Source organism: Micropterus dolomieu, linkage group LG07, assembly GCF_021292245.1.
Source record: "Micropterus dolomieu isolate WLL.071019.BEF.003 ecotype Adirondacks linkage group LG07, ASM2129224v1, whole genome shotgun sequence".
NCBI classification, from domain to species: Eukaryota; Metazoa; Chordata; class Actinopteri; order Centrarchiformes; family Centrarchidae; genus Micropterus; species Micropterus dolomieu.
In genome coordinates, this window is record NC_060156.1 from 24,436,270 (window position 1) to 24,463,517 (window position 27,248).

The 27,248-nt window shown below is 42.7% G+C and overlaps 1 protein-coding gene and 1 long non-coding RNA gene across 2 annotated transcripts in view; one reads left to right on the top strand and one right to left on the bottom strand.

Moving 5' to 3' along the window:
* The window catches only part of LOC123974277, a 41,518-nt gene that overhangs the window by 5,577 nt on the left and 8,693 nt on the right, over positions 1–27,248 (top strand). The window lies entirely within an intron of this gene.
* The window catches only part of ndufa10 (NADH:ubiquinone oxidoreductase subunit A10), a 44,653-nt gene that overhangs the window by 4,244 nt on the left and 13,161 nt on the right, over positions 1–27,248 (bottom strand). The window lies entirely within an intron of this gene.

The following is a 27,248-nucleotide window of genomic DNA, read 5'->3' on the forward strand; positions in this document are numbered from 1 at the left end:
GGCAAGAGCTAAGACAGGAGGAGATGAACACAGAAGTGCTCAGAGCACATTCAGAGAAATCAATGGTTAGAAAAACACACATCACCAACAGCCCCCCCACCCCCACCCCCACCAAGAGAGTAGATGAGTGCCAGGAATGCGCTCGCTGCATCAAGCCGCACAGGTGTTATCAGAGCGGTTTGCAGGAGATTCCGCCAAACGAAGTACTACTGTCATCTCTACAGAAGTAGCAGTGTGGAAATCAACCCAAACAAATGTAATGAATAGTTCACAAAGTATTTAGCAGATTAGGCGGAAAACTCTATGCATGATGGGGGCCCAAATCCAAAGCTCATTACATGTGGCACAGCATTAGGAGCTCACACAAGCCAGTATATAGCCCTATCCCCCAGCTCAAGGCTGATTTCCATCCCCTGCTACCCAGTGAATGAGGTAGAGAGCAATCACATCAGCCAGGCATCGGGCATCTGCTATAAAACCTTTTCTTTATTGTACAGTTCCACCATCATTCCAAACTGGCGAGACAGAGAGCTCTGATTATCAAAGCCTTTGATTGCCCCACTCAACAATCAGTGCAGCTCTCCTGTATGATGCCTGCTGTGATGCAGAACTGTGTCTGTGTGTGTGTGTGTGTGTGTGTGTGTGTGTGTGTGTGTGTGAGAGAGACTGGAGAGAGAGGAGAAATTATGAAAAATCATACTAGGTGTATCAAACTTATTCCTGCATATGAAAGAACAAATGTGCATTTGCTTGTGCAAGCCCCCACATCCACTTTAGGCCTTAATGTTTCCAGATGAACCTAAATGGTGTTCTAATATGCTGGCCTCTAAAGCCCACCTTTTGATGTTGCACACTGCAGTACCATCCTCTGGTCTGGACAATTCACTCTGGCCCTGAAAATAGGCTGCTTCTTTAAAGATACCTCTCTCTGTGGCTAAATATGATTAGCTGCAGAGGACATTGTAGCTCTCTCCACAGCTAATACATTTAGTATGGATTGTCTGAGGGGTAAGGATACAGCTAGCAGATAGATCAATATTCTAAGTCAGAGTCTGTCTGGAGAGGAGGAACCATGCTGGGAGATGGTTAACTGTTCTAAAGCAGCAAATGCTGTCTGGAAGCACCGAATGCCAGGAATCCCACAATATTGAACACTTCTTCAAAAGGTAATGCTTAATGCTCAAGCTGGGCGATGGGTTATGTTTAGTGTCTGCATCAGGCAAGGAGCTCGTTGAAGATTTGTTGTGGATATCTCTAAGGATGAGAGATTATATAAGGCAAATCTGGATGATTCCTTATAGTCTATAGTGCACCACTTAAGACCAAGCCCCTATAGGGCCTTGCCTCCGATGTCAAAGTGGTGCTCTAAATTGAGAATAGGGTGTCCTTTGAGATAGAGGGGGAAAAGGACCCAGATTTAAGTGGCTTCATTTGCATGCGTGAATCCCTCATTTAAACCCATTTGAATCGCACACACGAGCAGCGACAGACACAAACGGACAAGCGCGCACCCTCACACAAATTCTCAAGCACACAAATACACTTAGCACAGACACATTCTTCCCCTTTTTCCTAGAGTCAGAGGACATTAGCACTGCATCTATTTCGGGAGGCCCATTAAGGCCGTAAAACATTTAAGATCCACACAGAGTGATTCCAACTGTCAGAATGACCCGTTCTTTCCCCATTTCTCCTGCTCATGTAAAAAAGCTGACACGAAGCTTGTGACAGAAACATGTATTTGGTGCCGTTCCGGATTTGGCTGAGTGGGCTGGCACGCCGGCTGGATGGGTGGGGTGGGAGAAGAGTTAGGTGGGGGGTGGGGGGCTGGGGTGCAGTCGTTCGCCCGCCAAATGGGTCCATTTTGCTGAAATGTGAAGCCTGCACTTTCCTGACACGCTATAATAAATCTATCAATTGTGTGTGGGTGTGTACATGTGTTACGTCTGCGTGTGCACCATGCATGAAGAGGAAATTGGTGGCATCTAAACAGGAAATATCCCCTTCCCTTCCCCTCTATAGATGTGACAGTCACAATAACAGCTAACCGCTCAGCTCACCATAACACAGGGTGGCATATGCCTTATAATGGAAATGCATTGTACCAGTGAGGGACCGACAAGGGCACACATGTATGCATGCGCACACACACACATAGAAGCTAATGTGGGATGAGTAGACAACCTTGTTTGCCTCCCATCTCTAATCTATACATAAATATATCATTTGCTGTCCAGTGAGTACTAAATCCATGAAAGTGGCAATGCTAGGCTACTTTAATGTGAAATGACAGACTTCTAGGTAGCTCTTAGAAGCCTAACAAGCCTGAATAGTCTCTATTTCCAGAGGGGGGCTGCAGAATACTAGCAGGATGTTAGCTTTACCATATATTTATAGTTCATTATTGCACACAAACCTGAACACTGACTGAGCCTGTTTCAATCACCTCCCATCCCGTCACACATTCAGAACATGTAGAATAAAGCTTTTGCTTTGGTTGAGGCTTTGTATCTTTTGCTGAGAAATTACATGTTCCTTTAATATATCCGTACAATAATAGTTACATTACATTTACATGTCTGTGCAATATGACCGTGGAACCCTGAAATGCTAAATTATTTGTGTTAAATGTTGACTGAATCCTTGTGTTACTCTGAACAAAATAACTTGTGAATAAGGTTTCTGGTGTTAAGAGACATCCGCCAATGTAAGCATAAAGCAATATTATGTAGTATTTTCACCTTAAAATAACAGCTTCATAATCATTTTGAAGGTACACTGACTTGTAACAGAGTGAATGGCGTCTCTATCAACGCCTCTTCGACCCAGAGTGCTTGGAATTGGGCTTATGTAACACTGAAATCCTGGGCAGGTTATCTATCATGACAACAGCGCAATGCTGAACAGCACCAACAAAATTCTTCAGCAAGCTATAAGAAAAAGCTAAAAGAATATGTACAATGTAAGTTCTTTGGAAGAAAATAGCTTATTCTCAGTGTGGCAGCTGTTTAAGGCAGAACTGTAGCTGTATCGTCTGTACCATGTTGCTAAAATGATCCATTGGTGAACACTTCAGAATACGACATCGACTGGACAGCTAGAGAGGTCTCAAATTAAAATTTAGGATTTATAGCAGCATTAAGAGTTAAACAATTAAGACAATGAAGCTTTTTGTTAATACTTGATTTGGCTGAACTTTAGATGCCCTTTGTGTCACATTCTCTATTCTGTCCAGCACTTTTATTCACTGTAATTAATATCTCAAGACAGGCAATGTAGAATAAAGCATTCTTTACCAAGTGAAGCTATGATGTTTATCTACTATGTATATTTAGTAATTATTTCCCAAGGCAACTTTTTTACCCTCTGTTTATTTTCTGCTATGGACAAGGTATTATCTCCAAGGAGTTGGCCAACATTAAACCGCACCTTTCCTCATATCTTCCTAAGACTGCTCTCCACTCTCAAAATAATGAGCTTTTTTCCCTGGGGCAGTACCCCATACAGTAACAATACGGTACTTTCTTGTAAGTTTATTTTTGTACCTTCAACTGTACAATGGTGTGCCAAGTGATTGAAATGGACTTTTCAAGAACATGTCACATCAGGCAACATTGGGAAAATCAGTGTGATGCCTTTTTTCCAATTTTCAGTGTACACTTACCCCTACATTCCAGTCTGTCACTGCTAACTCCCACTGTTGACCTGGGGAGGGAGTAGACAAACCACAAGCTTCTCATTGATATACTGCTTCTTTTAATCAGGAAACCGAGAATAATATCCCCTCCAGACCCCAAGCCCACCATACGGGAGACCCAATAGCCAGTAGGAGTTGCTGACAAGACCATGATCCCACACTGGCTTCCCACCAACAAACGCTGTCCATTATGTTTGATGGTGTAGTCAGCCAAGTCAGAAGCACTGCAGTCGTCTCAAGTGGCATGTGCTTTATCCTTCCGTGCCACCCCATTCGGTGTGGCACCTTAACCGACTGACTATTGATTTCCGTAGGCGACGCAATTAAAATAGTGAAAATACATTACATGTTCAAAGATGGCTGGTCAGCAACAGCACACTCTTGCTGCATGCTTTAATTTAGGCTGAATTGGTACAACATTTTCACCTTTTACTATGAGAAGATTCTTCACGGTGGATCAAAAGGTATGAATAAATCCTCATGAGGGCCCATTATGATACACTTGTAAAAATGTATTTTCGGTACAAACATGAATCCCTCCTGTATACCTCCGTTTTGAGTGTGTTCCGTGTTTTTCGTGTATTGACTGTGAAAATGAATTTCCTCTTAGAGGATAATAGAGTATCTGTCCAGTTTACTGGGGTGCCATGTTGTACTGCCTTTGTCAATAATATTTGTGTAGATGTGTTTTCTCAACACGCCTACTGCAGCACCGGGGACCAGTCAATATCCCACAATGCACCTCTGACCTATGGGCAAACCTGCCTCTCTCTTCCTTTCAACTTCCGATTGACATTGATTTTCTAGCATCTCCCACTCATATATAAATGTGGCAATTGAGGGAATGTGAACAGGGATATATTTTGAGTACAGATCAGAGGCTTTGAGCAGATAGGAAAATACAAAGGAACATTTTGTCAGATGAAGCTTACTTGCAAACATGGAAACCTACAAAGCATTGGAGCATCCTAAAGAAAGCCAAGAAGAAGAATCTGTTGCGTTGTTATTGTTTTCCTGATCACAAAGTACAGTATATAAGTGTGAAAGGTGTAACACCACAGATGTATGATATGTGAGGTGCTATTCTAGGGTGAAAGTGTGTATGTGTGTGTGTGTGTATTAGTAAGAGGAGGCGGTATCTAGGTCTTTGTGATGAATCTGTTTCAGTGGCAAGCAAGGTGCGGCGAGCAGCATGCCGTCTGTTAATTCACATTCGCCGCGGGTGGTTAGAGCCTGTGGCTGATGATACTGGTAGGTGTTGAGAAATGGAGGGACAGTGAAGAGAGAAACTTGACAGATGAACAAAAGCTATGTGCAGGGATGATCCCTGACGTTAACTGTTGGCAAAACAAAATTTAAAGTATAACTGTAACTGCAATTCCCTGGCATTCACTGAACAAACTGGTTCCCTTGTGGCTGCCCCCAGTAAATATTTGCATTAAAAAAAAAAGTTTCAAAATTGCAAAGTGTACACGGCAGTGTGAAAGAATCCTTTACAAAAAGAAATATTTCAGCTCAATGTGCTGGAGTGTAAAACCACTCTGGGCTTGTATAAGTAAAATTAGCTGGAGCAGCAATCTCAACTGGAGAGGTTTTGATCTCTGAGCCATCATGTCTTCATTAAAGTATTAACCGATGATTGCAGCACCACCAACCAGGCGTGTTTTTTTCAGCAGCAATTATAGCCCATGTTACATCCACGCAATCATAACCATCGTCTGCGATAAACCCTCCCACGCAGAGTTGCCTCTCATGGCTGTGCAACCGTCATGAGTATTAATCTATAGATTTCTCTCCCTGTCTTCCCTCTCTGCCTCTGGCCAAACATTACCAGCGATTGTGCATCACCCTGCGTTAATTCCACTAATGTAGCATACAACTGCAGATATACATTTGATACATGGCACGTCTCACCCGCTGGCCCCCCTCGCTCATTCTTTCAGGAAATCCATTCAACTAAGATGGTTCAGATGTAAGTAGCGTTCTCATACAGTAAACCCTGCCCACTCAAGATCACACCACAGGAAAAGAAGAAGCATTGTCATGGGCTATGAAGACAAGAGAATGTAGTTAATCCAAACCAAGAAAATATATATTTTATTGCTATTTGGATCACTTGTATGGGATGAAATATAGCTCGAAAACTGTGCAAGTTATGCAGTTGATGTTAGCAAACGGGAAGAAATATAGCTCGAAAAATGGTTTATAGTGATTGCCACCCCTCTGTTTCCTGTCTTGTAAAGCTGAAAGAAAAGAAGCCACATCACATAAATCAGGCATGAAAGCATAATGGTGAGGATTTGACTGAGGGCAACCGAGGGCAAGGATGGACATATGAGATATTACTCTCATTCATTCTTCCTTTTTCTGTGTCCTCCACTGAGTCTGTGAGCTGACCAAACCTGTGGTGCTGACCCAAAAAGACTAGAAAGAAGAACCGCATCCACCTATTGTCAGCCGCATACCCCATTATCTCTCTCTCTCGCTCTGCAGCTATGAGGGGGCTCGGCTCATGCTTCCCCGAGGCGATCATCTCTCAACACATCTCACACGATAGACTCATTTCTGCTCGTTCCCAAATCGTACAGGGATCTTCCCTGCTCAGGCAGGGCTGCAGTCATTCCCTTTATTCCACTACAGACAGAAAAACAAGAGATGAATGTACCTTGAATTTAACACCAGTTCCTCCAGGGAGGGATGGAGACCTTAAGAACTGGTGGAGCATATCCACTCGGCCTATAAACTACCAGATCTGTAGTTCCATGAACAGATTATAATACACCCTGAGGTTCCAGATGGACAAAAGGGGAATGAATACAAAGTCAGTCGGTGTTGCTCACCTTCATGCTTAGTTGTGTATGCTGCTTAATATTTTCACAGATTTTAGAAATTAAACCAAACAACTAACCATGAACTAACCCTCTACCATGAACAGCAATTGCCCAATAATAGTTTAGCAACTGTAGCTAGGCACATAAGATCAAACTTTGGATTCCTCCATGGAAGAGTGATAAGAGTGATGAGAGCATAAATATAAAGAGTCTGCTCTAATGTGAGCTTCAAACGTTAGCATGTCTGGCTAGGTTCCTACCTGCAGTAGTAACCTAGCCTATTTACGTCCAAGGCCATTCATTTTGTAGGGTTGGTTAGGTTAGAAAAAGACCTGTCTAGGACTGGAACATCCACTGTGTTGGAGCTAGTCCTGCATGACACACATTAGAGGCTCAGTCCTAATCTTTATTGGATTTGGGGAAGTTTACACTCCAGCAACCCCATCCAAACCAAGATAGCGTTATATTCACCAAACCCATTGGTAAATCCTCTTACAAAAAGCATTTTCTTTTTTAACGTTAAAAGTAAAACATACTAAGGAGGATTATGTAAGAAACAAGTCATTCTCACATTTTTCCTTATCATAAAATTAGGACTAACTAGCTCTACACTGCAGTACAAAAAATGGTTCTTTCTGACTGTTTTGCCTTGGAAACGTGGCTTTAGCCACAGTCTTTTACCACATTTATCATGCAGCCACCAAGTGCATATTTAAGAGTTCTCATATTTAAACAAGTCAGCTAGAAACAGTGAAGGACTGACCATAGGGAATTTTTGCAAATGCCTTTATGGGCAGCTCAGAATGGGTCATTGTATTGATAAAAACAATAACAATAATAATAACAATAATTTTGTCTTTGATCATTTCCAAAAAAGTTATTTTATGCAAGCAGCCACAAACATTTGATATTGGCCCAATATACCTTTCATTAAACACAATCATGATACCCTTATATGTAGCCAATTGAAAGGTCACTTGAAGGCGGAAACCAGAAATTGAGCATGAGCTACTAGGAACATTATCACTGACCAAGTTAAAAGAAAATGAATCTGGGCACTAAACAACCAAAGGGGGGAGCAGAGAATAAAAGAGAAAAAACAAAGAAAGCTCTGTTGGCTGAGGGTGAAAAATTTACTGATTAACTTTATTTTCAAAACGGTTAGAGATTGCTGCTTTAGCTGACGTTAACATTAGCAGGTGCAGCGCTAATGTTAGCATGGCAACCACACCAACACTGCTGAGCAAGACCAGGTAGAAAAACAAGACGACGAGGGAAATAAACAAGAGAAAGAAGAAAACAAGCACCCCAATTCCAATACACTGGAGTTCTTTTTCAAGTTTCACCCACATCAGTTGACAGACGATTTATATTTGATTATGGTGCAACAGTTGAGAATTCAGAGAATAAACAGTCAGACTGTCACAACCTGTTGCCTCAGAGATGCAGAAAGATGAAACTGATCTGGTGAGCAACAACTGTGCAACATGCAAGAACTGTGCACTGCTGCAGCAGCTGAACTTGTTCATTCATGCCTATCACAAATTGGCCTAAAATTTTTGTTGACCCTCTCCTATACACAAGTGGCATTTGGATGCCATCATGCCGATGGAGACAAAGAAAGAGATCCTAATGAGTGACAGTGTGATTGACATGGTTGGGGTGAAAAGCAAACACTTTTGTAGCTTGTTAACTAGGCCTACATGATGACACATTTATATATTATACTGTGGCTATGCAGTGCTCTTCTCATATTCTGGTGAAACTGTGACCGTGCCTTGCTTTTTCTATGTTTTGGTGGAGCTCTTGTATTATTATACTGTGCTTTACAGCAAGCCTCTGCAGGCTATTTGTGCTGAATGTGTCTATAGTAGAGCATATTATGTCGGAACACCTAGCACTCTGTCGCTACTCTTAGATGTTAAATTGTTGTCGGAATATGTCACAGACAGTAGTGATAGTGCGTGCTGTTTGAGTGTGTGTTCTGCATTTCTGCATTCTAATCAGTCTGTATGGTTTTATACTTTTTATGTAAACATTGGTGTGGTTGGTGTTGCTGGGTTTGAAACTAGGGCAGGTGCGTTGCAAATACCACGGACGTTTTTTGATCCCAGTCCATCACTGGCTAGAAACATTAAAAAGTCAGCTGGTGTCAGCATGTTCAACCAACTTAGGGAGGGAGGTGTCATTAGCTTTATTAGCTAGCAAGCTACAGCTGGTAAAATTTGCCTGCGACAGTTGTCATTTCAGCCAGCAAATTCGACAGTTAGAAATGGTAAGCTTGCTTTTGTTTGAAATCCATTGTAAATCTGCCATCGTTATTATAATAAACTATGTTCCACGCTGTGAAAAGCTTGACAGGTATAGCAACTAGGCTAACTAAGAGGGGTGGAGATTCCCCTCTGGGGGTTGGAGCAAAAGTGCAGCACATTAAAAGAAGGTCTATTACAAAGGCTACAGCACATAAACACAGGCCCCCCTTGAGTGAAATGAAGTCTGCCTGCCACACTTTTCCTAATTATTGATTGCAATTTCTTTATTACTACGCTACTTGCAATCATGATGATTCACTTCGAGTTAATCTGCACTTATTCCATGGAGTCAGCTAATGCTTAAGTTTAATGTAAAGGTTTGCCTGCACTGTTATTACATCTTGCTCTACCTAGTCTCTACATTTTATGTGTGTTCGTGTGTGTGTGTGTGTGTGTGTGTGTGTGCAGTATTGGCCACAGCATGCACTGAACATATCCACCTTGGCCAGACTCACCGCACCGGCTGGTGTTGATCTGATTCAGCTAGTACACACAAATTGTAAAAAAAAACATCTGTTTGGAACGAAATACACTCACATGCACAGACATGAATATAAAGTGCACACTCACCCACCACACATGTACACACACAAACACTATCTGGAAATGGCATTGAGCATCTGTTTGGACAGCGCTAGCACATTCAGTTTTTGTGAAACTCTGGCAAGAGCCCTGCATTGGCCATGAGAAGCATTTCTACTGCAGCAGGGTGACCGGGTGACCGAGCAGCCGTCCAATTGTCTGCTCGCCTCATCCACACACACTTTCATCCGCAGACACTGCAATGCAAATTCAGTATCACCCCCGCCCCCCAACACCACCACTCTCTTTTCCCAAGTCACCCATAAAATGCTCATGCTTTTAGCAGCATTCGGAAGCATTTAAAGATGCTATTTATTTAACAGCATGATTATCTATCTGGTGTTAGGGTGATCTATCTAGCAAAGTGACTGCTTGCGCTATTAATGCCCTCTCCTCTGGCACAGGTGGCAGCTGCTCAGAGGACATGAAAAAAGAAAAGAAAAGATAAACACTACTATTCGATGTATCTGTGATATTTCCATATGTACACATCACAGTCCTTGCCATAGTGTGACAGCATATAAATTAATTTTTAGCACAAGGAGAAAGTGGTCAATCAAACGTGCTATGATGAGCACCAGTGGGCACACACATACAACATCCTATTTCAAAAATGAAATGCCAGAAATAAATGCGGTCTGCCTGAACATTTGAGGGCCTGGGATAATTCCATCTATTGTAAATATGAAGGTGACGTCTTATGCCAATCTGTCATGTCTCATCTTAACAAATGTATCTCTTTGGGGAGCGCCAGTTTAGCATTTAGCATGTACATACATCACATCAATGTCACTTGACAAAAGCACCCTATTTGTATTGCTGACAGCTTGGTTGGGGCCAAGGTGTGTGAATCTGTGGTGTGTTTGCGTGTGTGGGGGAAGAGAGACAGTGACAGAAACAGAGGAAAATAAACAGGAAAAGAAAGAGAGAGAGGACTTCAGGCGGAGAGAGTTAAGCTGAGGCCTGGAGGAGTTTTCAGTTATTTACATATGATGATTCTGGTCACCCCAGATCCCTACCCTCATCAAGAGAAACCAATTAAAACTCTCTTCATTTAATGTTTACCTTAATTAACAGTAACAATTGATGGCTGTCCAAAGTCCTATTGTGGCATTTTCAATTAAAAGCTGCCTGTGACAAAGGTTGCAATCCAATCCTATAAATCATACAGGCAACTCTCAAGTGAGTAGAAGAACTCCATCCCAGGCCAAAGTGAATGAGCGAAATAGGCTCATATATCACTATTTTTATTATATGCTGAAAACGTTCTTTTTTGTTTTTCTTTCGATGAAGTTCGAGAAGTCTATGCACAACTGAGCACTTGTCATGGCTATGTGTTCATGGACTGTATGTGTATGTCCGTGTGCGTGTAGGTGTCCAGCCGCCCAACCAGCAGCACTCATACTGGTCAGCAGATTGTTGGGTGAGACCCAGTGGACCATTAGCTGTCAGTGGCTGCCAGGACTGAGAGCTGATAATGACAGGTGGTGTACACACCCTGGAGGTCTGACAGGCTCAGGGCACCGTGCCATGTAACAACAGCCTTTACTACTGGCACCATGGCTGTGATGGCAGCCTTTAACACTGGCACCCGCACAACTATGGCAGAAGTATCCCTGGCAGTAACACGACGGCTGCGATGGAGGAGCAGCTATTACTATAAGCAGTTAAACTAAAATGGCAGTCATTGTTAATGGTGGGGAAACCACCACTCTGTCATTACGATCACTCATCCTCTTGGCAAATGCATTCGAATCCCTATGCAGGGCTCAGATGACAATTCTGATTATCAGAATAACAATGAACCTGTAGGTTCGTTATTCAGAGGAGCTTTTTTCACAGCAGTAGGCTGCTCAGCGACAGGTCCCCTTCATCCACACTGAGGATTGCATTGTGCGTGATATAAAGGTCCTGATTTGCTTTCTTTTCTTTTCCTTTCTCCGTCATTGTGCAATTACGCTTTATAGCTGCCCATTCATTAAAGCCACGTGTCTTTTCTCCACGGAGACACCTCAGGTAAACGAAAAAAAGAGTAAAATTCTATTTTAAACATTTTTAATTCCCCTCTCTCCTCCATGGCATCCATTCCCTTATCAATCTAGCTGTATTGTAGCTACATTTTATACCAACCCTCCAAAATAATATACCCCACTGACCCCTCACACACACAGAACACAAAACAGCAGGAGCATGTGTGGGCATCTGAGTGTGCTTGTGTGTGTGTGTGTGTGTGTGTGTGTGTGTCCATACAGTACAGGCACCTGTGTCCTCTCAGCTTCTCTCCCCCAGTGCAGAATACTCTGATTTGCACTAATCTCTCGGTACACTCTCAGGCCTATTGTTTCTTTCTGCTGTGAGCTTATTCATGTGCCACTCACCATGCTCTCCTTTCATTTTAATACTCCAACAGCGCTGGGAGCAGAAAACAGTTTTAAGGCCGCTTGTTTGACTGTTTATTAAAGAAATTCAGCTCGCCTCTCACCTCTTCTGCTGTGTAGGTGATCGTGGAATTGCGCGGGATGTGACCGCTTATTAAAAAGGCAAGTAGCGACTGGACTCTGTGATGATCGTTTATGTATACAGACAGCCTGTAGGCAGCCAGTGGACAATGTGAGATGAAAGCTACGGCTGACGTTCTGATTTGATGACTGTTGCCATGGCAGCAAGATGAGGATGGAGGAGGGGCATTCAGAGAGAGACAGAACAGAAAATGATCTCTCTCACTCTCTCACTCTCTCTCTCTCTCTCTCTCTCTCACACACAAACACACACGAACATACATCCCTAACCCCCCATCAACCAGCATTACAGTCCAGTAGGTCTTCCTTTGGATCAGTGAGCTGTAAAGGTCCATCATTAGGACAACAGGGTGTGGTCCAACATTCTGACAGCTTGTCATGAACAGAAGCCTGCATGGCTAACTACGTGATGAGACTGCTATTAAAGAGAGGAAAACCACAAAACTGCACTGTTAAGGCACCTGGTGGATTCATGGTAGCTCTTCAGCCTCTCCTGGATGGCTGAACCGGTGGTTCAATAAAAACAGTTTCTGGCTCCAGCAGACGTGTTTATAGCGTTTCCTCTGGCCAAGCACAGCACCAGGGTTAAGTTGATCATCTCTCACTCTGGTAAAATAGCCAAGGGAGTCCGTGTACCACTAGATCAACTCTACAACTTAAAGACCCTAAATGTTACAGCTCAGATGATCGATATGGCACTGAGCAATGTTCTTTACGAGCTAATAGACAAATCCATTCCTGCAAAACCCCTTGGGCCTTGGGAAGGCAAGAAGGAAGTTAGAGTGTGTGGCTGTTTGCCTGGTGTGGCCACTTAGACCTCAGCTTACATGCACACACAAACACACCAGGGACGTTAGAGAAGACAGTAGGTTAAAGTTTGAGTGTCCGTGCATGTCCATATGTGTGGTTGCACTGGCACGTCCGCAGATGTCTCTTTCTCTGAGGGTGTTGTAGTTTCTTTATTCGCTGAGGTTATCACAGCTGCAGAGCTGCCAAAAGGAGGTTTGTGTCTTCCAACATCAGAAGGAGGAAAAACACACAAAACTCATTTCATTCCCATTGCTTAAATGCTTTTGTCTGACACTTTTGGGTAAGGGGGCTTACATGAAACATTTGTAATTCCCTCACTATCTAATTACAAGTCCAGATTGCTTAATGAATGTCAGAATTGCATCATAAAGTAGAGATATCCTAAAAATCTGAGACCCATCTGAAATCTAATTCTGTGCAACACCTGTTGCTATTTCACCAGGTTCCATCAGTTCATCCATCCATCCATAAATCCATCCTTCGTCAACCGCTTATCCTACGCACAGGATCAAGGGGTCCATCAGTTCATCTAGGTGATATTCCTTAGCTATAACATGTATCAAATGACTGCAAGCTGAAATTAAAATTAGTATAAAAGCTAAACCTCGCCAGGATTTTCTGATGATGGCTCCCTAATATCCTGTGCAATGTCTTTACTTGCCAGGGAGCCTCTCTGTCTTCCTGTCTTCTCTGTGCCCTCCCTTTGTCTTTCTCTGTGCCGCATGCTTGCTCATTAAACCGTAAGGTCAGTTTTTCACACCACTCTACCACCCTTTGTCTCCATGCCCTTGCTAGACTTCTGCAACACTTACTTGAACACAACTTGGCCAAACTCGACTTCAAAACTTTGTCACATCATTATAAAAATAATGGACCATGTTTATAAAGGATATGAGGGCCCTCTATGACATTGTGCAGTCCCCCAGGCCCTCAAACAACCTAGTTTATAGCCAGCATGTAACATTTATGTTTAAGGTAACATTCATGCTTGTCTTATTTCAAGGCAAGGACAACAGCTACAGTGTGAAAAAAAAATTCTAAATGACTTTATTTGAAGGTCTAATGGCAGCAATCTATTTTGGGGCAATATGCCTCATTTAGCGTTGATAAGTATAGACCTGGCAGGCATCTCTACTCTTTTACTGAGTAACTTTCACACTCTCATTCAAGGCAGAGAATATTCATTTTGCTTATCCTTCATTTATTGGACAAGCACATTATGAGAAATGGAAATTAGTGAGGACAGATGTGGAAAAAAGCCTTCTGGCTCCTTTCTCTAACAATTATAGTGTATTTTGAATTAGTAGTAAGTGAGCAGTGCAGTAGAAAAAAACACTGCACTGAAAATATTGCCAAATTCTTTTTATGAATGATACAGTGATCCTCTCATGTATATATTTTTGATTTAGGGATACAACTAATAATTATTTTCATATAATCAGACTATAATCCTTTGATTAATAGTTCGGTCTTTATATTGTGCTTACCTTTTTTTTAGCCTTTTGTGATGTCTTGTTATCTGACCAATAATAGAAATCCCAAATGTTTTCAATTTACAAAGATATGAAATAGTCAAAAGCAGCACATTTTAAGAAGAAAAGCTAGTAAATTGGTGGCAGTTCCGAGATCCATCTTGGACAATTCCACAATTTTAAATTTGCATGTTTTACACACGAACACAGGAATCAATACTTGGAAGAAAATTTGTTTGGAAACGAGTGTGCTCAAATTGAATTCAAGAGGCACAAGCTGTCAAGTGTAAATAAATTCATGCCTGATGACAATCAACAAGGCAGGGAATTGCATTTCTGTTCAAATTACTTTGTCTCCATTGAGTGTCAGAACACATGATCTTAGGGTTTTAATATTCATTTAGCAACATCCTGCTTTGAAATATTCATCTCCTGTCAGCCTGCTTAACACACAATAAAGATAATACCAAAAAAACCGACTACTAATTAATGAACATTAAAATTTATTTATAATTGTTATGTTACATTTTAATTCTGCTTTATGTCATTGTGTCATGTGTTAGCAATAACACAGCATCACAGCCCAATCAGATCAACAGATGTGATGTGGACTAACATGTCTTTTACATGGGGATTTACCTAAATCCATACAAAACCATGTTTTTCAGTACCACTGCTTTCATAAGGCTTGATTGCTAACTCGGGGACTCTAAATGTTTGAGGCAATTTGAAAACCCATTTTCTTCAAACCATTATCTGCAGTGTATGGCGGAAATGGAACACTCAAACCTTTCTAGTGTATTAATTTAGCACTGCGATCAGACAGTTATAAGAGAGGTGTCAAGTTTTAAAAAAAATAATGGACGTCCCGCGGCCAATCAGAATCAATTGCTTACTCAGACCGTGGTAATTACATAGATATTTGCATTTTAGCACAGAACGTTATCTACCATAATGAGTGATAGAGCCTTTCACTGGACTGCTGTTTGCCTTAGAACCCTTTCTGCTCGGAGGACGATGTATGAAAAGTGCAGTGATGTAAAACCAGGAGGCTGTCTGCTACACGCCGCTGTGTCAATCCCAAAAGTGGAGGCTAAAAAAGACAAGCTAAAAAGATAGACAAAAGCCTAGAGTAAATCTGCAATTGATTAAACTAATGAAAAGTAGTCAATTAATTAGCATCTCATTGTAGGACAGTGTTGTAACCCAGATAATAAAGCTAATGCAGTTTTTTATTATTATTCCACACTGCAGTAATTCAGAAGACTGACACAGAATCTTTCTGCTCTCTCCCTCATCAGTCGTCACCTCCTCTTTCTCACAGCATTTATTTCAGCAATCAATTTTGCAATTCAGTCAATGTCACTGCAAATGTAGAATTTTCACATTGGTTATAAAAATATAGTAATATAGAAATAAGCTTATTTGCTGTCTTTGTGAGAGTTAATCAATATCTCTCTCATGCCTGTGCATTGTGTAGTTAAAGCCAGGAGTCAATTAACCTAGCTTAGCAAAAACACTGGAAGCAGGTGGAGACAGCTACACAAACTGTAAAAGCAAAAGTCTTCTTAAAGTCTTGCTGTGGGCAACACAGAACTGCTGGGCGGATGGATAAGCTTTGTCAAGACATAATTATAACACCACGTAACTTCCTCTAAAGCCATGAATTGTCATCTTTACATTTCATGTTTGTGTATGGATTAAACAAACAACATCCAGCTAGCTAGTGACCGTTCCTTCTTCTTCCACTCTTTATGCTAATAAGCTCATTTCCTCCTCTAGCTCAATACGTAACGGACAGACAAGAAAGTGGAATCGATCCTCTCACCTCCCCAGGATGAATAAGTAGGTTTCTCAAAATGTCAAACTTCCCTCAAAATATAGCATTGCAACAGTAGCAGTATTTGTGTGTGTGTATCCACTTATATGCACTATATGGCCAAAGCACTTTTTGTCTGCAGCTGCTTTTCATGGTTTGGGCTAGAGTTCCAATCAGATCTTAATGCTGCAACACAATATGTTATTTCAGACAATAGCGTGCTTCCAACTTTGTGGCAACAGTTTAGGGCACGCCCTTTCCTGTTTAAACATGACATTGCCCTCACGCACATTTGGTGTGGAAGAAGTTGACTGGCCTGCAAAGAGCCCTGACCCAGACCCCGCCCAACACCTTTGAAACAACACCTTATCGAAGAAACATCAGTGGTCAACCACATGCTCTCTTCGGTGAATGGGAGCAAATCCCTGCAGCCACGGCCGAAGAACTGTGAACGTTTTCTCGTCGTACAATCATACTAGTGACCATGGTTTTGGAATGACACGTTTAATAAATGCTTATGATTGTCCACATACTTTTGGCCACATAGCGCACGTGTGTGAGCATATGTGTGTCAGGAGTAAACTCTAGCTGAACTACACTTTGTCTTTCTACTGCCAATCTCCTGTTCTGACGGCACACTGTCGTCAATTCAGGGCGTTGATGTTTTCCTGAGTTTGTCAGCAGGTCTGACTGGTGCTCGAGAATGCCTACAGCCTTCCTCAAGGGAGGTGTCACAGTTGGACATGTGCCCCCCCCACCACCACCTGATCACACACACACCCACACACACACACACACACACACACACACATACAAGAATAAAGACAAATGTGACTTCACACACAAACTGAATCTCTCTCTCCTTTACTCTTTCTTAATCTGTCTCTCCCTCTCTCTATTTTTCTCACACTCAAATCCACACATATACACACATATATATACACACACACACACACACACACACACACACAAACACACACACACACACACACACACACACACGCTGACTAAATTGACTTGTCAGCTTCAATCAGACCAGGAACAAAAGGATTCCTGCCAGTTTGAAGCTGACATCATTAATGGGTTTGGGAGGGGGCGAGCTCTGAAGACAAAGGGAGTGCAAGGTCGGGCCGACTTAAAATGCACTTTCATTTTGGCAGGGACGTTAGCTTTTTGATTTCAGCTTCTTTACGCCAACATCTTTTTGCGAGTGGCTCTAACTTTCATTATCAGTGGGAACAGAGGGATGTGAGACTTTGTTGTGCTGATGGAGGGGAATGTGACATCCATAATGCATTTCCTATTAGAGGATGCCACGCATGGACACACCTGGCCACGTGTCAGAGAGAGATGGACAGGAAGAGGATGAGAATAAATGGGGTGTTGGTGGTGGAGGGGAAGAAAAAAAAAAAGGGTTGCCAAGTTAAGGATACCAATCCAAGAGAAAACACAGAGAGAGGGGCAAAGCCTGAGCGAGAGGACGAACATGTTCTTGAGACAGATTGTGTCAAGGTTTGAAGAGGCACAGGACGCACTGTACAGTTCATGTGAAATCCACACATAAACCAGCTTTCCTGGTGCATTGTAGCAGTAAATGCTTTGAACATTTAAATCCTCTCCTCTCATTTCTGTGACTTTACCCATCCTCATTTGCCTGTTTCCTCTGCTACATGCCCATCTGCCTCCCCCTTTTGCAGCTTTCATTCTGACCCCGGATAAAGATGGAGTCCCTCATCTCAAATGGTAATAACTTTGGTCCATATTCACACAGCCATTACAAATTGATTACTTCGTAATGCTGCAAGCTCTCCCACTCTCTCACTCTCCCCTCTTCCATCTAGTGATTCTTGCACGAGGCTGACTCTGTGTCCAATCTGGCTGTCATTAAACAGCACCCCTGGGTGCATCCCAAACATAAACAAGCACATCCTAAACCCTCCTCCCCTGTCTTAGCCCTCTCCTTCTTCCACTATGACTTGAAACCAGCTTCTCCTTCACCTATTTTACCCTCAACCACTCATTCCCTTTTATTCTCATTCTAATTATACCATTACATTACCATTTCTATTCTCTCATTAGCATTTTTTTTTTGCTCTGCCTGTCTCTTATTCTTCCACTCTCTAATTCCCCCTCTCTCTCTTTCTCTATCACCCTTCCTTTTCTCAGTCACTGAATATGTTCCACCTTTTTTGCGGCACATAAACAGACAGTGCCCTTGGGGATGGGTTGGAGAGCTCTGTCTTTGTTTGTGTGCACCTCTAACTAACTCTCCATCTGCGGGGAGCCAAGCCAAGCCCAGCAGTGCAAGACAGATAGCTGGCACAATCCCAGATTCTTCTCTAGTTGGCCCCATATCTTCACCCCCCGCCTCTCAACTTCTCCTTCCTTCCAGCCTGCACTTCTCCCACAGAGGCGGTTGTCAGCTGCCCTCAGGCAGCCAGGCAGGTACTGTAGATGTCCGACCCCTACAATTCCTTTCCCTCAAAGCCTTAAACCAAAATCTGCCTCAGCTTCCAATGGATATTCAATCCTTTCCAAGCCAATATGCCGTGACTGTTCGTCACCAGACTTTTCCTCGGGCTCCATCCCCAGTCAACCCCAGGTTCACCTCCAATACATGCTCAATTCAGGGACTAAATAACCAATAGCATATTTTCTGTATTTAGTCACATCAAAGAGCTTTCAAAAAGAGAGGAACTTAGGCATTAGCATTCGTTCAAAAACGGAGAGTTTCAATCACATAATTGCCCTGGGCTGTAACTTGAAAAGAGTTATATGTTGTTTTTCTTTGCATTAGAACTTTCTGCTCTTAATAATATGCAACGATAAGGATGTAATGAGAATTTACAGTCAGAGTGAAATGTAGCCTGACTTCAGCACAGGCTGCATGCAACTTACATGCACAAAAAAAAATCATCAAAGGTGCACTACATTATCCGCTGAGTTAAAATTTTTTATCTCCCTTGGGCATAGTGCATGTTGACGGGCAATCTCCTTGAGTGAAATATTTCACTCACCGTTGTCGGGCTCAGATTTCCTGTCATGCTCAGTGTCGGTAAGAGAGAGGGCAGAGTTGGCGCGGCTCGTGAGGCAAGAGCTCTGCTCAGACTTTAGGCCGCGCATCCACATGTGCTGCAGGCCGTGATTAGGAGAGGGATCCACCTCAGGCTCCGTGTCCACGTCCGAGCCCACGCCCAGGGAGTAGCCGCGGCTGTGGACATGAGCGGCCGGTCCAGAGCACAGCGCTTCCTCCTCCTCCTCCTGATGCTGCTGCTGCTGCTGCTGTTGCTGTTGGTGGATGTGGTAGTCTGGGCTCCTCATTTGCCCAGCCTTACAGAAGTCTAAATCTAGAGGAGGAGAGACATGCAGATGGAGATCATATAGATGTAGAGCTGTAAAGCCTCTAATACTGGCATGTTTTTTTTTTATTTGCTTCAGCAACTAAGCTTACCAGGTGTTTGTTAGAGACAGGCATTTAGGAGCCAAATAATGAACACCTTCCAAATTATGTAAAGAGACAGGCTGTTATTTGAGCAAGCATTTATTAAGTTTTGCAGCAAAAGTCCAAATCAAAACGCCACCCCTGATTTTTCTTAACCATTCGCAGTGAAGCTATATCCTGTTCAAGCTGTCTGATGTGTGTTATCGAGCTTGAGATGTATTGAACTGCTGCTCAAACAGAGCACTGATCTCATCTATATTCTCCTTGGTGGGGTGAAGAGATCAGATAAAGATCAAACCTTATTAATATTGACTCAGACTGAGGGAAAAATTGAGCCTCATATGCTTTCAGGTATTAGGACGCCCTCCAATCCCAAGCATCAACCTGTTATCTGAGAACATCAGATATACTGTGTTAGTCCTCTGGTTACACTTCAATTCAATTCAATTCAATTGAGCTCTGCTCTTTTTTTCCCTGTAGAGGCAGTTGAGTAAATTTTCTTCTTCGCTACCTAGGTTTTTTTTTTAGAATGTATGTATATGTAAGTGGAAGTGATGGAATTGATGGAATAAAAAAATAAACGAAGGCATAAATTGAAATCTATACGAATACTTTTGTAGCCTGGTACCATATAGACTCCACTGAGAACTTCCTCTCCTTCTCACTTAGTGCAGTTAATATGTGTGTTAGGTCAGGTCCTCTGAACACAAACCACAGTGTTTCAATAAAAGCCACAGTCCTGTTGACCACTCCATTGACCAGCAATGTGTCCTGCTGTGCCTGTTTGATGGGGTCAAGACCAACTGTGGCTCACACACTGTTCTGCTGGAATTAAACCGGCGCAAGATTGGTCACCACTACAGACTACTGTTTAGCTCAAATTGGCTGCAAGAGGGCAGTTCAGGAGCAAATAGGCTATTTCCGAGTAGCAACAAACATGGATTGACTGTAAACTGAAAAGCCGTCTAACCATTTTGTTTTGAAACAAATGTATAATACAATAAGAGATTTTATCAGGTGATTAGAGCGAAAATCACTTTGTTTAATAACTTCCCATTTCCTGCCATTACAGTCAGCCACTCCCGACTCTCTGCAGAAAAAATGGGCCATTTACATAGCTGAAGCACTACTTTCACCCAATGTTGTAAGTACTTGTCATAAGCAAAAATCAGAATAGCTGCAAAAACATTCTGGTTGATAAACACATCTAACTTTGTTGACCCAATGGTATAAGTACCACTGGGGGTGGGGGCATGTTCCCCTCACCAAGGCTTCAAGCGGGTGACTGCTCCAGTGTGCTTTTACTGTCTAGTTTAGCAATAAGCTTTATATGATTTGAGTTCTGTCTCTCAGGGTATGTTTATCTTTTTTTGTTGGGCTATCCTTATTTCAGAAGGCATGCTAATCAATTTCATCATAAGGTGCTTTTTGCTAGATTAATATAACTGTAATTGACATTGTTGCAGTTTCTCTTACTTTATTGTGTGCCTGCAACATGTGGAACCAAAACTACGCCCCTGTTTTGTTCACACATTAAGAAATAAGTGATTTTATTAAATATCATTTTACTTTACGCATTAGGTGCCAAAGGGCCAATACATAATCCGATATTGTAAGGGTACAATATACTGTAACTCATTTCTGGTTTTGTAACAAAATGTTGAACAGCTTGAATTACTTAATTTGAGTTAATTAATAGGCAAACCAAAACTAATTATTGTGGTCAGCTCTCTTATGTGCTTGAAGAATGATCATGGAACTCTGGATCTATCTGTCTATCCTTCTTATAGAAAGAGACTTTGGATAGAGACGGCGCAATGTAAGTAAAAGTAGAGAGGTAATGTGGGAGTAAATGGACAGAGAAGAATTTATTCTATTAGGGAAATTAAACAGCTGGGTGAAAAGTAGGAGGGAAAAGAAGGGAGGAGAGGGCAAGATGTGTCGGTTTAAAAGATGAAAGAAAATATGAAGAACATGGGCAGGGAATTAGAGGAGAAACAAATTGGCTGATCTTTGTCAGGAACACCGTAATCCATTAAAAATGTCACTGGAGGCAATGTCCCCCCTTAACAGTTGGTTACTTAGGTAGGGTATACTATATATAACTCTGTTACCGAAAGATGAACAGATGTGCTTCGCCGAACCGGCTGCCATTGACATTTCAAAGGATGCTTTGGGGGTCTTTTGCACCTTACCATATGACAGGGGATGTTGTTTGTTATGGAAACAGAAAGGCTGAGCAACTGTTGAAAAAGGCACGTGCTCTTTGACACCACAATGTTGTGGAAGACATCGAAGCAACATGACGGTGACTAATGGCCATCGATGGGATGCTGAATGGCGAACAATGCGACAAAAATCCATAGAAGGTGGCATTCAAACCATGGAACCCCCCAGAGTGGCCTCCTTGTCAGGAGTTGTAACTGTTATGAATGGCTAATGCTGCTTGTTACCATGGTGGATAGGTCTTGCAGAGTAGCAGGAGGTTGGGGTAGCGGAACAAGTATCTATTGATCACTATGAACCCTGCACAGCGGCGTGCTCCTGATGAGGTGCAGCTTCTCTCTTAACACCACACATGACCTGCATAAAGGCCATCCATCACAGCACGCGCTGGCCCATTTCTCCTCCTGTCATCGGCAGGGAAGAATTTTTCGGTGTGTATGTGTCAACGTGAGTCTGTATGTGTGCCTATGTCTGCCCGTGTTTGTATCTGTGAGTGTGTGTGTGTAATGAAGGGTGGTGTTCCACCCCAGGTGAGGCCACAGAGGTTTGGGGTTGACCTAGTTTAGCTGTGGGAGAGAAATATCACCTCCGTGGAGAAGAGGTAATTGGCTGCCTCCGACTGTCCTTCTGGCTCATTTTGGACTGTAATAGGTAATTCACATAGGCCCTTTTAAAGACCTCAGTGTGAGTATATTTGTGTGTGCAAGTGTGTGTGTCTGCCATGCATCTTTTGGTGCCAATATCCGTTGGGGTGCACATACAGTATTTGTGCAATTGTGGATGTATTTTTCTCAGGTAAATATATCCAGCCTAAGCAGGTCCTCAGCGTGGTACCTGTCTGGGGTTGACTGTAGTTGCTCTGTCTTTCCCGGTGTGAACCGAGGGTGAGGCGTAGCTCATGTGTGTAGTCGGGCAGGGTTTCGCGTGAGGTGTAGGAGCGGTGGTGGGCGCGGCCATCCTCGCTCTCGTCAGACGAGCTCGTGTAGGACATCTCCATTTCATGGCGCCCCTTAGACAACGGCTGGTAGGGTTTACTGTCCATCTCCTCCATGGCTTGTAGGGCTCCACTTAGTCACTCAGCACAGCCACAGCACAGAGCACAGAGTCTGGAGGTGAGAAAGATGGAGGGGAAAGGGGGAAAGGTATAGGGAGGGAGGGAAGGAGAGAGGAGAGGACATAGCGAGAAAGAAGGATGGGCGAGCAGAGGAAAATGAAAGGAAACAGGGGATTGAACAGACAGGGTAGAGGAGAAAAATAGAACAAGAAGAAGTCTGTTATTGAACACAGAGGAACAATATTGCAACATCTGCTCATTCCAATTACAGCAGACATTCATAAACAGTATTTGGCTTCTTTCATATTTCATACCAAAGGTTAGTTCCAAATCAATACTCTCAGAAGGGACTGCGATGGTGGCCATTATGTCTGGATATGTTTGAAGAGAAATTGGCCAAAATCAAGCACGGCTCTCTGTTCTGTCAGTTGTGGTTTGTGTTTCCTCTAGCTACTGAAGACTTTATCTCTCTTTTACAGACAACCATTGACGAGTTGCGGATAAATCAACAAATTTGTAGCCGAACCCACGTCTGTCACTCTCATTAAACACTCTTACTCTCCAGATTCTAAAGTAATGACAAAACCCTATTAGGCACCAGTCCTTACAGTGTCATTGTAATGATAAATCAGCTCTTTCAGCTCTGTTCAGCTCAGATTCTCTTATTCTTCTCTCAATCACATCAAAATCTACTTCTGATAATGTCCAGCACAATATGCTTATGCCGCCATAACTAATGATTGATTGGGACAACGATTAGAGTGCAGAAGAAGTGATTAGAAAATACTTCATTCATATTAGTTCTCTTTCACCGTGCCCTGCCCGAAGCCTTTCCAGCCTATTTCCTGCAGATATAAAGCTTCTAAATGGAGCTTGAGAGGGTCATTGCTCATAGAGACAAAGTGCTATGGTATTGACCTCTTCAGGGAGTCCTGTAGTCCATATATCAAAGCCATTAGAGCGTGCCTGCTCAATACCTCAGAGATCTGCAGCACAGGGTGATCACCACTAGTCTGATACAGGTTTACAGCTGACCTTTCTACATCTGCAGTAATGCTTTTATTCCACCTGAAAGACTCCTTCCCCTGGCCTCGCACTCACCCTCCTCATTCCCCACATGCATGCACGCACACGGACCAGTTTCCACACGCACATAGACTGACCCCTGACAGCAAACAGTCAAAAAATGGGCCAAGTTGCTCGTACATTCATCTCACACACATCCTCGCACCCCCTGCAGACATTATCAAAGCGCAGATGATCTGCAAAAGGCTCCACACTTGTCTCTCCTTCCGTCCATCTCTTGTGTTTTCTCTTGAATGATAACGCAACGCACAACAAGGCCTTTAAAACACATAACCGCTTTTTGCATCCAATTATCGTAGCGATGCTGCTGTGACATACTGTAAGCTCCTGCGACTCACACACACGCACACACACACTTGTGGTTCCCTGCAATCACGATGCCTTTCATTTTGATTGGCAGGAGTTATTGCAAGGAATCAAAGCACGCTATTATCTCAGCTGCCCTGTCAGAATGGGATTGACTGGTGTCACCTTCTCTCTGGTACGGCGAGGAGCGAGTATACATTACCCTGTGAGCTCTGAGCTTGCTGCAGGCACTGACTGCTGTCTATCTCTACAGAGGCTCTCTGTCCTGTTTTATGTCTGTCACACACTTACACGCAAGAATGAAAGCATGCAATTCCTGCACACAGGAGAGGAGCCATGCAGGCCCAGCTTGGGCTTAATTCTGCTCCTAAAGAGCCGGCCTGGACAAAATGGCCAGACAGCAGAATTCAGAGACTGTTGTGCCCACATCGTTACAGAGACCTGCCCTATCAACATCCCGGATCAAGCACTCGGCAGGTGGTCCATGTTCCGAGCTGTCAGCTTCGGCAAGATGAGAGGAGGTGTTTTACATTGATGATGCTTGGTGTTCAAATGCAGTCAAGATGCCTAAATGTCAGACTGTTTATTGTGAAGATGAAACTTTCATATTATCATCTGGTTGCTGCTGTTCACATTCACCCCATGCAAATTTAAAGAAATGCCCTGGGGAATGTTCTGGGTGTATACATGTATAAATATATGTATATAAATAACTGTATATTGTTTTATTTTATTTTATTTGTTACCATATTTTAATATGGTTAATAAGTGTTAATATGGTATAACACTTAATCATAGGCTATGTTGTGTGTGTAGCATGAAGGAACTACATATTTTGTTTCGTTTTGCAGCCTTGTCCCCCCGTCGTGTGTGAACATGCACAGACCATCTTAGGGAACATTTTACTTTGAACATGTCCTGCTTGTATATTGACGTGTACAATGTGAAATACTGTCTGGCATCCTTTAAAACACACCTCTCTCTTGGTTAACCCATTCCCCTCCTTCACTCCTCTTTCATCATCACTCTTTCTTGTACCAGTCCAACTCTGCTCTCCTCCCTCATTCCCTCTCGTCCTTGCACTTCCTACCTTACATGCTTTCCACCCTCCATCTCGTCCTCCGAGGCCCCTGCATTTAGAGAAGTAAGCCTGCTAGCGGGGGTTATTCTCTCTAATTCTAGCCCACAGTGGGGTGCCCATTAGGGGGCTTGATTCTTGTTTTTGATGTCAAAACCTGGAGGTTGTTTCCTAGAGCCAAGCTCACTTCAAACAAGACACATGGGCGTTCTGTAGGACAAGTCAGCATGTGCCACCTGAGCCAGCCTAGATTTGCAATTGAGGAATAACCACCTTGGGGCGTAGCGGTCGCCATAGGCTCACTTTGGGCTACTATACATAGAAAACACACAAGGACGGCCCTGTAGAGGTCTGAGGATATTGGAATAATTAGCACCATGCTAGAATTTATTTTAATATTATTTATAATCTTCAAAATTTTCACTACAAGAGTTGTATCATTGTTTAATGTACACTATAAGCTAATTCAGTGCTTATCTGATTGCATCATTATACTACAGTGACTAACAAGTGATCTTAACCGTGTCTGTGCAATACCACAGTATGTAAAATTCATGGACTTCAATAATTAATGAATCTCAACCTGCTGTGTTAACCACAGTACAGTACTGTATGTGTACTGAATGGAACACTTATTTATTGATAGGCTGCTGTCGCAAAATACAGCAATATATAAAAGAAAGCTGTAAAGACACAGTTGATAATTACAGATGCATCTCATGTGAGTTTGTTTGCGCTACACATGGATTAGGAGTGTGTAGCTGTATGTTTGACAATGCATGTATATGTTATTGTGCGATTTTACTTCTAATTTCATTCTAATCTATAATTCATCAGCGTGTAATGAACTCTTCACCGCTCGGTTTAAAATTAATACAAAGTGACAACAGTGAGTGAAACACATGCATCACATTACATTGTTACCCCCTCTTGCTTTTTTTCTGCCACTTATCACTTTCTCTTTTATACACACACACACACACACACACACACACACTTATACACACATACAACTGCACAATGATAATCCATGGTTACACAGTTGCAATAATATCTAATGGGACTCTTCACCCACTCAATCCCCTCCTATTCATCCATTTGCTCACACAGTGCAACCATAGACCAGTGGGCTGTTTTGGCAAATCTGCTTATAGAAGTGACAGAGGCTCGCACACACAACAGGATTTATACTCCAAGTCATCTCTGGAAGGGCGGGGTCCCTGATATGTCCGACAACAACAACAAAAACACAAACAGTGCGGCGGAGATCGCTGTGTGTAAAGGCAAGGAGTGTGAGGAAAAGTCAAAACTGATTTATGCTTTCCAATCTCGAATGAATGTGCTGAAATCATGACGAACAGGAAGAGAGAGCACGCAAAATGGGAAAAAGAGAAAGGCGGAGGGAGGATTGGGGCCAGGCGGCAGCAGAGAAATTGAGTTTCACATTGGTAAATAAACAAGGCGGGTGGGGAGAGCAGAGTGCCATCCAGCAATATTAACTCCTCATATTATTGATACAGTATAGTTCCAGGATTATAAATACATTTCCACCATGCAGAGAAGGTCTTATTTTCATAACAGCCTGGAGACCCCCAGTGAGTAGGGAGCTACTATCTTTGTTAGCTCTGGCCTTTACACATTTCCAAGAAGCTTGTTTGCACAGAGGTGAGCTAATCCCCCTCACTAAACAGGCGTCGCAAGCCACAGGAATAATGATGAGAAACATTGAGAAATATATATGCCAAAGCATAACATGTTAGCTCATCGCTGCGGAAGCTCTGACAATCCCAGTGTTGTTTGCAGGTTTTCATTTTGTCTACCATCACGATGACTTAATCATCAGACGCAACCGAGGCGGAGTCTGTAGCTGCAAATGTGGATCCAGGCTACAGGTCCTACGGGAGTAAACAGTGAGCTGTCAGAGAGGGATGCCTCTCCTGGAGTGAGGGTGTGTGTGTGTGTGTGTGTGTGTGTGTGTGTGTGTGTGTGTGAATGTGCATATGTGTGTGGGAAA